This window comes from Dicentrarchus labrax, unplaced genomic scaffold (genome assembly GCF_905237075.1).
Source record: "Dicentrarchus labrax unplaced genomic scaffold, dlabrax2021, whole genome shotgun sequence".
NCBI classification, from domain to species: Eukaryota; Metazoa; Chordata; class Actinopteri; family Moronidae; genus Dicentrarchus; species Dicentrarchus labrax.
Genome location: NW_026136705.1, coordinates 1556518 through 1573082, shown reverse-complemented (window position 1 = coordinate 1573082; position 16565 = coordinate 1556518).

Below are 16565 nucleotides of genomic sequence, written 5' to 3'. Positions count from 1 at the left end.
TCACAAAATCATTAAATAGCTTAGGAAGTTGCTCTTATAAATCAATATGCAGAAATATATGCAAATATATGCATTAATTAAAGTCAGGCGAGACTTTATTATCATATTTGTTTTAAATATATACTAAATAAACATAACATAGAAGGTTGAGTTTATAGGAATATAATAGTAATATAATGAGTAACGGTATTAATTATTGATAATTAATTAGTGATTTAGTGATAAGTGAAGAAATATTATTACTTTTGAGTAATAAGTAAAAAGTAATGTATTACACTTCCTTAATAACTTGCTCAACACTTCATGGAAGTATTAGACGGACAGTTTTTGGAGAATATTGAGCATAAGATTGAATTTGACATGTTTTTAACTAACATTAGCCATGTTTAAATTTTTACTCCGCATTGATCTTGACTTTGCAAAGAAACGATCACACTGCACTCGTGTTGACACTCCCCCACACACACACACACACACACACACACACACACACACACACACACACTCACACAGCCTTCTCTCTCAATGGTCCGTGAGTTGTTGGAGACATAAAGAGATAATGAGCCATCACATACTGTATATGATCCACTTTTCCAGAACCTTCTGTCTGACCGCAGAAAACAGAGCGTAGAGATTTACACACACGGAGCACACACACACACACACACACACACACACACACACACACACACACACACACTTGCTCCATCCACAATCATCTCCCACTGTAACCCCATGTTGTGCTGTCTCATCTTTCCCGTTCTGTGTTTCGGAAAAATCCATGCTGATGTCAAGTGAGGCAGAACAAGGGAGTCAGGAGGAGGAGGAGGAGGAGGAGGAAGAGAGCGAGATGGGAAAAGAAAAAGAGGATGAGAAGGCAAAGGGGAGACGATGAGGTGAGGAGAGGGAGATCGGAAAAGAGATGGACAGAGAAATAAGGAAAGATGGAAAAGAAGAGGGCAGGAAGTAAAACGAGGGAATAACAGAGATAATGTCAACTTTTTGGAGGGAACTGCTTTAATGCCTGTCACAACTCCCACCTTTACTCCAGTAAGATAAGAGTTATCATTAACGTGGCTGGGACCGAACAACCAGTGGTGCCATTTTAGCAAGCACGATTTCTGCTGACTGTAAAAATGTAACTGCATTTGGTGGCTGTTCAGGGTTAAAGTCACCTGGAAAGTCCAGCTGCTTGCATCAGAAAAACATTCAACAATGAGAAGAAAAGAGGGGATATTGGAGGAAGACAGTAAGTTAGACGGTTGAGAGAGTAAAGGAAGAAGATGCTGATAGAGCAGTTTAGAAGGATGAAGGGAGAAAGAGAGGTTTGGACGATCTAGTTGTTAGCGTGTGGCGCTAACAACAAAATGAATGTAATGGAATTAAACGGCTCAGAATCCAGAACTGGTAGACTGACTCCACTCCAATTAACTCACACACACACAGGCGGTCTGTTCAATGTCAACTGCCTTCAGCTCCACACAAAAAATCTCTTTACACTTCACCATTTTTGCGCATGTGTGTGTATGTGCGGCATGCGAAGACAGTTTGGCAAGTCAAGCCGTTGGAGAGGGACAAGGCCAAGTGCTGGGTCGCTGAGGGGACACACACACACACACACACACACCGTGATGCAGAACATGAAACAGTCGCACACACTGGCCTATTTGTAGGAGTCAATATCTTTGAATCCAGTGCTCAGAACCAGAGAGAGAGAGAGGACAGAGGGACACTTTGGACATTCAACGAAACCTGTACAAGGACTTTTGTTGTTGTGGAATATCTTGTCGGGGCCTGAAGAGAAAGACAGGTTGGAGAGGATGAAATATGGGTGAGGAGGTAAAGAAGATTAAGGGACAGTAGAACCAAAGAGAAAGAAAACAGTATATAAGTGTAAAGAGGGAATGAAAGGGAGGACAGGAGAAAACAGAGAAACAGCAAAGGGGAGAGGAAGGAAAACGGGAGAGAGCAGCAGATGAAATGGAGAGTCATATCATACCTGTTCATGCCCTCTATAACTCCAGTATTCTAGGAATTATGTTCATATTGGATGAGTGCAACCACACAACTACATTCAGTCAGTGAATGTGTGTGGAAGTAGTGTCCTCTTTGCAGGAGGTGTGGAGGTCGGGGTGGTAGTTCTACTTCCCATCACAGGCCTACATTTAACGGTGACTTTGAGCTTCTAGGGATGGTAATGTCGGCTGCACCGTTAATCCTGCTTTAGTTAAAACACGTATATAATGAAGAGTACTGGTTCTCAAGGGGTATGTGGTAAGTTTTTTTCTTTTATGAAATACGTACATTTTTAAGACATATGTCAAAATACCAGAGGCGGGAGTGCCTGCATAGCTCACCTACCTCCTGCGTGAAAATATCTGCAGCTACTGTATTTTAACGTCGGACATATTGGTGGTACTTGGACAGCCTGATAGTTAAGGTGGTACGCGGTGTGGAAAAAACAAATTAAATATTTTTTTGCAATAGACTTTGCATTAGGTCATTAAAAACATTTTCTTATTTTGTTGCAAAAAAAAAGAAAAACAGCATCATTTCATTTGTCAAAAGTTGTTACATTTCTAGCGACTACAAACACATTTCATGCACAAATGCTGTATGTCTAATATTTTCAGCCATCTGTTAACAGTTGTAGAGGAAATATCAGTAATTAAACTTGTATAGTAAAACATTTGAATGTGATTATGAAGGCATTGTGTATCATATTGTTTTATTGGCTTTACTTCCTGTTTTGTTCCTGTTCTCTTTTTATTGATCTTCCATTCTCTTCCTCCCTCTGTCCTTCCAGTATAATCGATAACAAACACAATATTCATCTGGAAGCACTGAAGACGTGCACACACACACACACACACACACACACACACACACACACACACACACACACACACACACACACACACACACGCCTGCACGGACGCATAGAAATACACACATTTCCCCCTCATTATTTGTGTTTACTTGCTATCTTCCATCGCTCGATTCCTGCGATCAATAAAATCAACCAAAAAAATTAAACTACACACAAAGCGGAGCTGTTTTTTAAAGACGCTGAGTTTAGCTTTTTTTTGGTGTGTGTGTGTGTGTGTGTGTGTGTGTTTTAATATGCCTGTTACATCGCAGTGCATGGGGTCAGCAGCACTATAAACACATCATTGAGCTGAATGTTAGAGGGCACAGACTTCTGACAAACATCGTGCACATTTTCTCTGTGTGTGTTTGCGGGTGTTATGTCCATGTGGGTTCTTGTTTGTGTGTGTCAGTGTGTGTATGTTTGTGTGCGGACATGCGGTTTCATGTGCGCGTACACTCGTGTCTATGTGTGTGTGTGTGTGTGTTCCCTCCATGCTCTCTGTTTGTTTGTCTGCAGTTTAAATGGGGGCACTGGGAGGTTTGCGAGAGGCAAGCTGGTTTACTGGTCTCTAAACAGAGTTAATGAAGAGAGGAGTCAACCGGAGGGCAGAGGGGAGAAAGGAAAGGAGACAACGCAGAAGAGGAGGACAAACAACAGGAGGTAAGGTAGATGAGGAGAAAAGGTTTGGGAGAGAAAAAAGAGCATCTGACGAGGAGGGAAGGGAAGAGGAGGAAAAATGGTGGAAAAGATGGATGACAATAGGAGAGAAGGAGGGAGCAGAAAGGACAGGATAGGAGATAAAGAGACAAGTAAGGAGACAAAGATGGAGGTGAGAAGAAGAGCTGGTGGAGAAATTAGGTGAGGGAATGGAGAGGTAGGGGGAGAAAGGAGGAGGAGGGGGAGGAGAGGGACAGACAAGGGAGACAAGGATAGAAAAGAGGAGCATCTGAAGAGGAGCAAAAACAGGAAAAAGTGGATGGCAAGAGGAGAGAAGGAGGGGAGGAGAGGACAGGACAGGACAGTAGGAAAGGAGATGGAAGACAGACAAAGAGGAGAGGAGAGGGAAGGGATAAAGAGATATGAAGAGACAGAATGTAATGTGGAGGGCTGGTTGAGGAGAGAAAAGGAGAGAAAGATGAAAGAGAGGGGACGAGAGGAAGAGTGGGGAGAGACAAGTTCAGGAGATGAAGGGAAAAGGGGAAAAAAGAAAATAGAAGAAGACAAGGAGAAAGAGGGGAGAGGAGAAGAGCAGACAAGGAGAAATACAGGAGAGCAGAGGAGAAAAGGAGACAAGAGGGAGGACAGTCAAAAGGAGAGGTGAAAGGAGACAAAAAGAGGAGAGGGGAAGAGAGGAGGAACACTGTAGGTGGAGAAGAATAGAGAAGAGGAGAGAAGGAGGAGAGGAAAGTGGAGAAGGGGAGAAAGGAGGACATAGAAAAAGAGGCATGGAGAGACAGAGGGGGAGGAAAGGAGCCGAGAAGGAGAAGACAAAAGGAGAAAATGAGAGAGGCAGAAAAAAGAGGATGAGGAGGGATGGAATAAATTGGGGAGGACAGAATGGTGATGGAGGAGGAATAAAAGGAAAGAGGTAGAAGAAATAAAAGGAGAAAATAGAGAAGGGAGGCAAGACAAAAGCAGGAGAAAGCAAAGGAAGTGACAAGAGGAAGGAGCAGAAAGAGAGAAGAAGAGAAGCAAAGAGAAACATGAAAGTCAAATGCTATAAAAGTGAACTGAGGAGGAGGATGGAGGGATGAAGGAGGAGGAGGACGAGGAGGAGGTGGAGAGGAATCTGAACTATTGGCACCGCAGGCTGTTGAAACCGTCCCGCCCGCCAGCACCAGTTGTTGTTTTCTGCGCCGCGCTCGAGGAGTCGCAGTGTGAGGGAGGTCTGGAATCCCATTAACACAAACCAGCAGACAGCCAGTGGGAACCGTTTCATCAGAGAACCTCCTCCTCCAGGCTTTACATCCCCCGACGGCCCGTGAAACAGCCTACAAAAACAAACGGGGCCTGCTCGCTGCTCGGAGCCATGACTGACTGGAGGAACTTGTGCACATACGGGCCCTCCGAGGTCGCAGTGCTGCTGGTGCTGATAATCACCATGGCTTGAGCCCCCAGCTGAATACTGTAGTTTCTCAGACACGTAAGTTGTTTAAGGAGCTTTTGTGATAAAAGCCAAAACTAATAAAATTACAACGTGGTTTTATTACTTCAAGCAGCGGCATAATGGCGTGCAGGAGTAGGAGATTACATGAACATCTGCGCAAATCAGTGCACAACAATCATCCTCTTTCTTCTTTTTGCTTACTTATAACTTTAGATTTAGTGGTTTGAATACTTTGTGTCCATATGTTTATAAATGTATATTTTTAATAAGTATAATCGTATAAATCTATACAGTTGCATATAAACAGGCTATACTACCTTTGTGAAGCTTGTGATGAGTTATTATGTCTCTCTACAAACTGGAACCTTAGAGATAACTATAGTGTTTTTATTGAAATGTGTCATGTTGTCAGGGTGTTTCTGGATTTTTGTCCACCCTCATGCAATATTATGCAAAAGAATCAACTTCAAAGTTTTTTTTTTCTGGCATTCTGCCTTCATAGACCTTTTTCACAGCAGCCATTTTGATATGAAACAGTAGGGTGAACACAGGTTTTTACGAATGGTACTAATTAAGGTTTTGTTCCATTCAGGTCAAACAGAGTCAGAGTGCTGCTATTGTGCGAGTCGCAACAGGACTTTAACTTACCTCCGTTTACCCTACTATATCATATCATGAGTATAGTGTAGATATAGACAGGAAACGAGAGGAGATCGAGGCGCATGACTTGCAACAAAGTTTCCTGGCTGGAATTGAACCAGGGACATCATACGTGTCTTAATCAATGGGCCACTGCACGTCCCATTAACTCAAAATCCAATCAACACCTCTTCGACATGTTAATAACTAAAAATAAGGTATTTCATAGGTTCATGTTCATGACCTTGAGCACACATTTAACATTTCAATTCCAGTTTAACCATCATTTTACCGTGTTTCTATTTGGTTGACCCACTGATGAGGTATTCATAACTTTGAGTTCATAAGTTTAAACGTACGCTGATGTTTTGAAAAGTACTGAAGCATGTGAAACATACCTTTTAGTTTTTTTTTTTTTAAATGTGTTGGTTACCCTTTTTTTGGTTCCTAGACTGTCACTGAAATGCAGAAATAATCATTTAAATGGAACAGAGCAACATCCATTTTTATTTCTAGTAACTTAGCAACTTAATCGAGAAAGGCAGGCATATCATGTACTCTGTAATTGGTGGAAATTGTGAGAACTCTTTTGGTACATCAGGACTGATTTTGACAGTTCTGAACTCAGTGAGACAGCCGTTCTGAAAATAACAGTAAATTGAGGAGAGAGACTGAAATAAAGATGGGAAGAAAATCCCAATAAATGTACTTCTTGGTTTCATTGTGTAGAGATCGGGTGCAAATTCAAACTAAATTGCACAACTCAGCCAGTGAAATTAAATAAAACCACCTCTTTCTCCCTAACTGGCATCCAAGTGGTAAACACACTGAAAGAATGCCTTCGTGAGTGAAGATCCTTTTAGTAAGACACAGATCTATGAGGCCTTAAAGGCACCGTTAAGACAAATTAGATGACTCCTACGCCTGTTATACATCCAGCTGGACCACCATGGAGTTGGCCTGACAGTCGCACAAATCGCCCTGCGGTCTGAACGGGTTCAGAACTGGAGGCTTCGACCCACCACACCGCACCAGACCCGGCGGAGCCCGACAGGACGTTTTTTTTTATCTTCACCAAAGGTGTTTGATTTGGTCTGGCCGGTCTGGCAGGGCTCTGCAGTCAAACTTGAGCCAAGACTCACCGAGGCGGGAGTCTGTCAGCGATCCTGGCAGCAGCCAATGGGAGTTCGGGTCATGGGGGAAGAAAGAGAAAGTGATGTGGAGGAGAAGTGCATCAGACATCCCGGACTCCACTTGGAAGAAGAAGAAAAATCATAGAAAACGAAAAAAGTCTCAAAGAAAGAAAGAGATTTGTTAATGCAAACACTGTGATTTTACTTAGAATTCAAAGTGAACTGTAGCTTTTCTGCCATTAAGCAAAAAACTAAAAGATGCTGCCACTGTATGGACAAAAGTATGTGGACATCTGAACATTACACATGGGCATCAGATTTGAAAACCTGTCTGCAGGGATTTAGTGCAGCATTAGTGAGGTCTAGCATGGATGTGGGTGGTGGTCAGGGCTCTGTGCAGGTGGACAGTCGAGTTCTTCCACAACAAACAGGGTAAAACCATTACTTTACCTAGCAATGTAACCTGGTTCAAGACCTTTGAATCGCTACCCACTTACCTGATTCCAGTTGTATGTTGTGATAAATCAAGTATGGATGAGACGCAGCCACACAAGTTGTTGCAAATTACAAAAAAACCTCTTAAATTAGCATATTTCTTGATTTATGAAAACTGCTCCTCGCAACTGTTACCACAACTTGCATGCCAATCGAAAATGAAGACAAATTTTTTTATTGAACAGAATGGCAATTGAGTCTGAGACTGAGCAGTAAGAACTGCCGCTAACAAATGGCCGCCCCTTACTTCAAGGACACGCCTTACCTCACTCTCCTCTACAGGAGATATAGCGAATTACTTAGTAAATCGGAAACAATAGATCCCACAAGCAACGTCATATGGTACAAAACGAACGAGCAACGAAAGTCCTCAGTCTCTATTGACCTGAAGCGTTTAGAGCGTCTTTCAGCTTCTTGCATTGTGCATGAGACTATTGTCATGAAAGGGCCTTTTCCCCAGACTGTTGCCACTTATTTAAACTATCATTGTATGCTGTAACATAAAGATTTTCTTTTGTTGGGACAAAGGGGCCAAGCTCAAATCATAAAAAAAAAACAGCCCAATACTAGAACAAAAAACCGCATGAACAGGGGTGTCCACTTACTTTTGACCACATGCTGTATTTCTTATTAGGAGAGTGAGTACCTCGCTGTCATTTCCCCCAGTTTTCCCATGTGACTGCTTCATATTAGGACAGCGAGTGGGTCAAACCTGAACCTTTGTCTGCTTTTCCTTTTTGCCATCTCTTTTTCTCTTTGCTTCAAATCTCTGTCTTGCATCTTCATCGCTCGACCTCTTCACCGAATCCCCTTTCCAAACGTCTCTCATCGTTTACTCTCTAATTTTCTCTCGTCTCGTCTTCGCTCCAACTCTCTGTCTTGGCCCCTCTCTCTCCTTCTTCCTCTCTGATTTTCTAAGTCTCTCGCTCGCTAACTTTTGATTTCTACTCCTAAAGAGCGGGACTGCCAATTCGAGGTGTTGAAGACATCCTGGAACCCTGTCGGAGGCCAACGAACATGAACCCAAATCATGGCTCTAATGTGTGTTTTCTGTGCGCACATGTGTGTTACATCTTGCATAAGTCCATGTGGGTGTGTGTGCACATGTGTGTGTGTGTGTTCTGCAGCCGGGCGATCAGCCTTGAGCCAGAGGTTTAAGTGAGACAAGGAGGGCGGGAATTATGGGAAATGAAACCAAGTTGAACATGAAAAACTTTTTGCACACACACACAAATATGAAGCAGACAAAAGTTTCAAAACTCAAACGTGCCTGAGAGGTTCACAAGGGACAAGTTGCTTATGTGAAAAGAAAAATCATATTTTTCATTATTTTCATTCTTTGATATGTAATTATCCACTCTTTTCTCCCACCCTCTCTTTCTGCTCCTCTATTTTTTGTCTATGTCTCTCTATCCCACAGTCTGTTGAATGATATTAATTGGCAGGAAGCAGAATGAGTGTATATAGCCAACGTTTCTGTAAAGAGCCAGTTATTGCTTTAATTATCCGTCAATGGATTCAGCATCTGTCTGCACTAAAGACATGGCTCGCTGTGCTGGAACTCTCAAAACACACACACACACACACACACACACACACACACACACACACACACACACACACACACACACACACACAGGTTTCCTACATTCATTGTCCCTTAATGCTTGAGAGCATGCCAGTATTTCAGATTTTTGCAAATATACATACACACACTTAGCGTATGACCGTACAATAACATATTTCATTCATGATGGTGAACATATGCACCCACACTCTCTTCTTCACCCTCTCTCTCTTTTCTGATTCAAACACACATCCAGACTCAGTATTTCAGTCATAAACAGATCATAAAGGCCTGTCTTTACTAATGACTCGGCTAAAGAGAGAAACAGATCTTCGGTACGGCCTGAACGCAGGCTGAAAGGCTCTTTACAGCCTGGCTTCTCCTTCCTTCATATTTTTTGGTGGAAATGCTGCAGAGCGCTCCCAACGGCACTCAGATTTTCATCGCCAAGTGCGATTTATTAGTGTATTTAAGCTTTTCAACTTGCAGGTTCAATATGTACAGACATGGGCCTCCAAATTGCATCTGTTTTGAAGCGCGAGCTAAACGGAGCAAGAGGTGGATGAAGTGGCAAGAAGGGTTTAAAAGAGGTTTTGGTGAAGCATTTGACCTGCTGAAGTTTGCTTGTGCAAGACACCAATACCTGCCAATTCTCTTGTTTTTTGGAAGGCGCCTGCAGTGTTTGCTGTGTTCCTGATTAGTTGTTTTTCCCAAGGCCCCTTCCAATTTTAGAAGGATCTTTAAAACATCAACCAATGAATCGGATTCTTCCTTGTTAGTGGTGATGGTCATCCCAAACATCACTTTTTACCTAGTTACATGATGGAGAAGCAGCAGGGTAAAAACTTAAATGTTCACTGTTGAAAATAAACACAGAAGAATAAACTCCATATTGTAAAACAAGGTTTTAGACTGAATCCAAGAGTCCAGGCAGTTTCTAAGAGAAAGGCTAAGTGTTTAATATGAAAATGTACTGATACTCTAAGACATTTTCAAATAGATGAATGTCTGTGGTGCTGCTTTCTATCACCATCTCTTTTAAAAGGCTAAACTTAATAAAGAGTGAGAGTCAGTGTTTTTAGTCCCTAATATGGGCCAAGCTGCTGATATGCTGGATCCTACAATTCCCCAAATGCCACTCTTTCATTAGACCCTCGCTGTCAGGTAAATGCCAACCCCAACGTTCATAACATAGGCTTTTTTTCCCTTTTCTGTCTTTATTTGATAGTACAGCTTAAAGGACCAGTTTGTAGGCCCTATCTAGACCCAGTGTCCATTCTGGGCTTCTGTAGAAACATGGTAGTTCAACATGGCTGCCTCTATGGAAGAGGACCCACTCCCTCTGTAGATAGAAATGGCTCCTTCTAAGGTAACAAAAACACAGCAGTTATTATTATTATTATTATTATTTTCAGGTAATTATACACCAATGAAAACATAACTATGAATATCATACTCCATTTCTGCCAATAGATCCTCGAACCCGGGGCGCTGCGTTAAGGATTTAGCCTCGGTATACACAAGAGTGCCCCATAACACAGGCTTTCTGAACTAATCAGGTAAAATAAGTGGTCCTTGAAAGTAATAATCATGTAAACACATTTTGATTTCTGAATCATCCAATGATCAGACCTGTGTCTAAACCCTTTGCAATGCAACTACGTGAAACAGAAGACAAGCAAATGACAGCATGAGTTGAAAAAGAGTCAAACTTTAAACCCGAGAAACAAGTTGTCTCGCTCCCACAGTGTTTGACGGACAAGTGATTTCTGGGAATCAGTGCAGAAACACCGCAGTAAAGAGCACTTAGCAGCAAAGACAGAGATACTTTTAAGAAAAAGGCTCTGTAATTACACTAATTATACATCACATTAAATCATTACATTCTGTCCTGCTTTGGTATTTAAGCAGCCACTACAGCTCTTTTTTATGGTATGACAAAGTGAGGGAGTCACATGATAATCCCAAACACATGTATTTTTTAAGCTTTTGGCAATAAATAAATATAAGTGGGTATCATTTATGGAGACATTGTTTCTCAGTTCTTCATGTGATAGTAAGGAGAGAAAATAGGGCCTTTGCTTTAGCCAGCACGACTGATTACACGGCGGCTCGCTGTCAGAGCCAAAAGGTTTGTTGATTTCATTCATCATCGCGGCGCATGAGAGAGATGGAGGAGAGCAAAAGCCAGAGATGAAGGAGAAATATTAGAGTGGGCAAAGGGTCCAAAAAAAGGCCTTGCTTGTCGTCACTTCCCGGCACCTCTCTCTATTTTGACCCATCTTTCTGGATATTTCTGCCTCATTCATTTGCTTTGTGTCTCTCTCCCCCCCTCATCCGTCTATTGGTGTTCAAATCCTCCCCTCCATGCCAGGCTGCGAGCTACTGTTGCCAACCATAATAATGTTGTAGGACAGGACAGAGTCTCACACACACAAACTGGGAGACAGAAGAGAATATAAATACTTCCACATTACTGGAATAGTTAAGGAGAGAGAAATGGATGGCTGAAGACGGAGGACAGACGGGTTGAGGTGTTCCAGAGGGCAAAGTGTAGACGGATGAAAGGAAAATGAAAGAAAAATAGACACTAGGCGATATACCTCAGGCGAATAAGGACTTGTTCTTCTCATGCTTTCATAATGAAACTTTATACATGATTAAAACTATCAAATATTCAATAACTTTCTGTATTATGACTTTTTAAAATGTATTCGCATGATAAAACAGGGTATTTTAAATGCCTTTAGAAGAGGGAAGTTGTTTGGAATTTTTGTTAGAAAGCATCATGCCAAGTTTTTTGAACTGTTCTGCACACGGAGAATATGTTGTTTTGCCCAAAAATGGCCATTAAACTTTTTATATTTAGTGATATATTTAGTCAGTGTATTTGAAGCTGCTCCTGATGATTATTTGGAGGGCTTTATAAAACTACAGCTGTTATACTGTATAGGAAAAAAGGTTAAAACATTTTAACATTACCCTGTCAAGTCAAAATTTTTATTTTACCTCTGGCACCTTGCCTAATAAAAAAAGCCCTAAGGAGAGAAGGCCAGACAGGGATAGAGGGATGAAAGTGAAAGTGTTCCTGTACATGCACAAGGCTGTTAACTAATTCTACCAATGCACAGATGAAAGAAAGAAGTAAACAATAATGGATGGATGAGAAGAAACAGACAAAAATGCTGAGATCTAAAGAGAAATGACAATGTGAGATTGTCCTCCCAAGACAAACGACAGCATCAGTCGTCTCAACAAATCCTCTAACATCACATTAATGGACCAGTGTGTATACAGTAATGAAAACATATCCATCAATATTATATTCCGTTTCTGTGAATAAATCCTCCTAAATGTTTCACACTGGACCTTTAACTTTCAAGTGACAAAGCCCTTGCGTTCATGAATATGTCAAACAAATTAGTTTTGACACATCGCTGATGGGTGAGAAAAGATATACGATTAAAAAAATAGATGTATGACAACGTAAAAAAAAGGTTGCAAACTCAAAGGCGGGTTCATAAACTCTTGCCACTTTATCTGCCACCTTGTTGCCAATTTATAACTTGCACTAAAAGTGTGTGTATGTGTGTATATTCACAGAGGAGGTCAAACAGTAGGGGAGCCTTTTATATCAAAGTCTAAGAGCCCGAGCTAGCTCTGCCAGGCACAATCACTCCCGCATGACCCTTGTGTGTGTGTGTGTGTGTGTGTGTGTTACAGTCTTAAATCGTTCCAGTATGATCAAAACAATGTCATCAGAAACTTGGGAGAGCTGCAATACAGGCGAACACAATGTTCCATAAGAGTGTGCTTGCATCCAAATGTCTGTCTTTCTGCAGGAATACGTGCCTCTGTGCCTTTGTTTGTAATTGTGTGTGAATGTATGTGTTTGTTTAAATGCACTTGTTAGCATCTTTCCATTTATCCACGTCTATGTGTGTGTGTGTGTGTGTGTGTGTGTGTGTGTGTGTGTGAGAGAGAGCTCTGTGCGAGCGTGCATCCAAAATTAACAACCCCACTGTTTCCGAGGTCGGAGCGCAAAAAAAAAGCTAAAGTCAGGATTATGGAAATTTCAGAGGCCGGAATTCCTCGGTTTGCTTCCAAGCATCATTCACTCTTAGCGAGGTCAAGTCCATAAAACACACACACGCACATAAACACACACACGCAGACAAAAGGGTAGTCAGTGTAACGTTGGTGAACCGTGTCAGTATAAATCTGATAGTCCCAACATAATACAACGACGGCCACAAAAATGTCAACAGTCTACTTAACCCCCTGGAACGGATGTGAGGGGGAACAGCAGAGAGAGAAAAGAAAACGAAGCAATGGATAAACTGAGAGAAAGAAAGAATGACTGCAAGGTGGCCAGGGCTAACGGAGAGCTGCAGCGAAGAAGAATGTAAAAGAAAACAGAATAAAAAGAGAACAGTTCAGCATGAATGGACCAGAATATCCACTGTTACATGTTCACCTTCTGGCAACTGAAGCATCTCCTGCATGATCGCTTAAGACTAAAACATCTTGGCTTAATTGTGCCTTCAAAGGGAGCTTGTTTGTGGAAAAAAAAGGTGAGACCGTAGTTAATAGTCTGAAGCCACTGAAGTGAAAGTGACACCAATGTTTCCCTCCACCAGTATGATGTATTACATTGTCACGTTAGCCAAAAGAATAGGTGAAAATATTCATGTTCCCCATTTACTTCCTGACTATAAACCATAATGTTTTGGATACTCTGCAATCCATTATTAATTGACAATCAAACTGAGCTTTTACTTGCGGAATGATGACAGCGAGATCCTCGTAATCTGATGAAAGAGAGGTTGATTGCTCATTTTGTCTCAGTCCTGGATCTGGTCTGGGCCAATCACAACCGATTATCTAATATGGGGTTTGATACAATGACTGTACAGAGGAGGACATTACTGGCCATCGAGGCATTTTCCTATACAACCAAGATTGCTGCCACTGATGTGGAACAGTTTCTGTTGGATCTGCTATCATATCAGTATCAAACAAACTAGACGGGATATTTTCTCTAAAAGAAGAACAAGCAACTGTGCTTAAAACTTTATTTACCAACTGTGCTATATCATGCTTTGTTGCTCTGATAAGTTTTAGGTCTGTGCCCATTGATAATGCCCCATGGAAATAGAAAATTAACTGACAGGGTCATTGCAAGCTAATGGAAAGGGGTGGCCCCTGCTGTAATGCCAACATTGTACCGGACTGTCATGGCAAAGAAGAAGTTGAGCCTGAAGCCGGAGCTCGCAATTTCTTTGTCAAACTACGTTTAAACCCTCAAAAGTGTCATGAGTTTTGGATCTTGGCCAAATGAACATGATTGTGGATACAAGCAATCAAAATGGGTTTCTTTCACACGATGTCTGGGCTCAACCTTAGACTGTGAGGAGCTTGGGCACATCGGTCGAGTTTGAAGTAAAATCACTTTCGCATTGAGAGAGATTGTTTGAGCACTGGCCTAAGACCCTTGGATGTTTCCCTGTGAAGGTATCGCTGCACATCCAACCAGGGTAGACCCAGAACACACTAGAGGAATTATTTATCCCATTGGGCCTGGGAATGTCCTGGGATACCTAATAAGTGCTGGAAGAGTTGGTTTGGAAGAAGGAAATGTAGACTTGTGATACCAGACAATTGGACATACCTATTGTCTGGCGATTTCTAAATGTAACCCAATTGCCACCCAGTTTTAGCAATGAAAGGTAGGAGACTGAGCGTAGCATTTAGATGGATAGAAACTGTTAGTCCTAAGTCCTTTAAGTTTCCTTTCGGAGGAATTGGTTTTCCTTAAAACGCTCATCAGACATCACAAACAAGGGTCACTCTGACTCCACAGTCAACCAGTAAAGACCAACATTTGCGGGTAAAAATATGCAACCCCATCATTTGTTTTAATGAGACCACTGTGGAGGTCCTGACGCCAAAACAGTTGAACCTGGCTTAAGTTTTGCTGGGATGCAACATAATCCAGCAAGGCGCTGCGCTTAGGCCAATCAAAAACACACAAGTGCACAGTTTTGGTTGATTACTTTGTAACGTGAACAGAGTACTTCTACTGCTCCCTTGATGATTGTTGAGGTGGAGGATAAAACAATTGCCACCTTGATAATTTTCCAGAGTTGTAAATTCCTGTTTCATAGACTTACAAACTGCTGTGCAGTGTTTTGGTGGCTGAAAAGCCGTTAAACTCAACTCGCAGATCTATTACTCAAACTAGATCTAGCCACACGCTCACACTAACACAGCTCCTTGTGTTTTTCCTAACACAGACAGTTTTTGGTCTAAAAAGCTCAGTTACTGGCTTTCCACCATCCGGCTAACCTTTTCTTTTTGCTTCCATTGACACCTTTTGACCTGAAACACAACCCTTAAGCTCCGCTCCCGCAATAACTTCTCACCCTGCTCCCCCATCCCACCAAACCCTGCGTCCTGTCCTGTCCTGTCCCGTAAACCAAACCTTACCTCCTCCTCCTCTTGCCCTCCTAACATTAAACTCACCTCTTTCCCTCTCTCCAACCCCAAATTTCTCACCCTACCCCCCTCCTCCACCACCACCAGCTGTAACCCTAAACGTACCTTTAAACATTGTTAGCCCCCCTCTCGCTCCACACAGACACACACACCTCAGCTCACCCTGAGCCAGTCCAGTGGCCTGACCTTGCCTCCTCTCCATTTTAACTCTCCCATAACTTCACACAGAGCTGAACTTGTGCCCTGAACACCGCCTGTCTCACCCACACAGATGTGCACACCCGTACATGCAATGACACTCGAATGAAGGCAGGTAAATGCTCCCGATCTTGTCTTCTCGCTCTCCTTTTGTGGTTGTGTCACCGTTTGTGTGTGAGTAAATTGAGCTGTCTTCATAAATCTGTCTCACACTCAGGCTGTTACACAACATGTTACCTAAGAATACAGACAGGCTGTGTCTGAAATCAATCACCCCTGCACGATGTAGGGAAATCTGTGGAAAACAGTGAGTCAGTGGGAAAAACAACAAAGCAACATCACTCTCTGTCAAGGCTTTCCTTTAGCACTGTAAAGTCATGAGCTGTCAGTTGCACAGAAAACCGCAGGTTTGAAGCTGTGATGAACAATTCTTTCATTTTTAAAGGGAATAATAAAATATAAATTAAAAAAAGAAATTGGAGAATGGTTTGGTACAGTAAGCCTGTTTCCTTGCTTGTCCCTGAAAGCATTTTCTTCACAAAAGACACCTAAAAAGTAATTATTACTCATTTTATTATGAATCGGTCAACCTTACTCACCTTAACAATACAAATTCTGGTCTTACCTTTACTGGACACTGTAGTTTTTAGCAAACGTTACTCAAACAGTAAACAGTGCATTTGTTGGAGACTATTTGCACTGGTGGATTAATCCACATTTGGTGCTCTAGTGAGTATTTTCCAGCAGCAGGAAGCTGTATTTTAGATTGAATCGAATGAATTGAATAATGAGTGAACATGTCACCCATTGCAACAGTGACTCATTGATGTGTTTTTAATTGTTTTTGGACAACAATGGAGGTGTATGGCACAAAGAAATAAGAGCTACAGTATGTCAGGCTTTGGATAAAATATCTCCAGACTTATGATCCATATCCATATACTCACACCTATTGTTCTGTAAACCCGTACAGCATGATGAGCATAATCACCAATGGATGCGTCATGTGTACGCTCTCCAGAAAACCCAAGTACCACATTCACCATTAGTTCATTC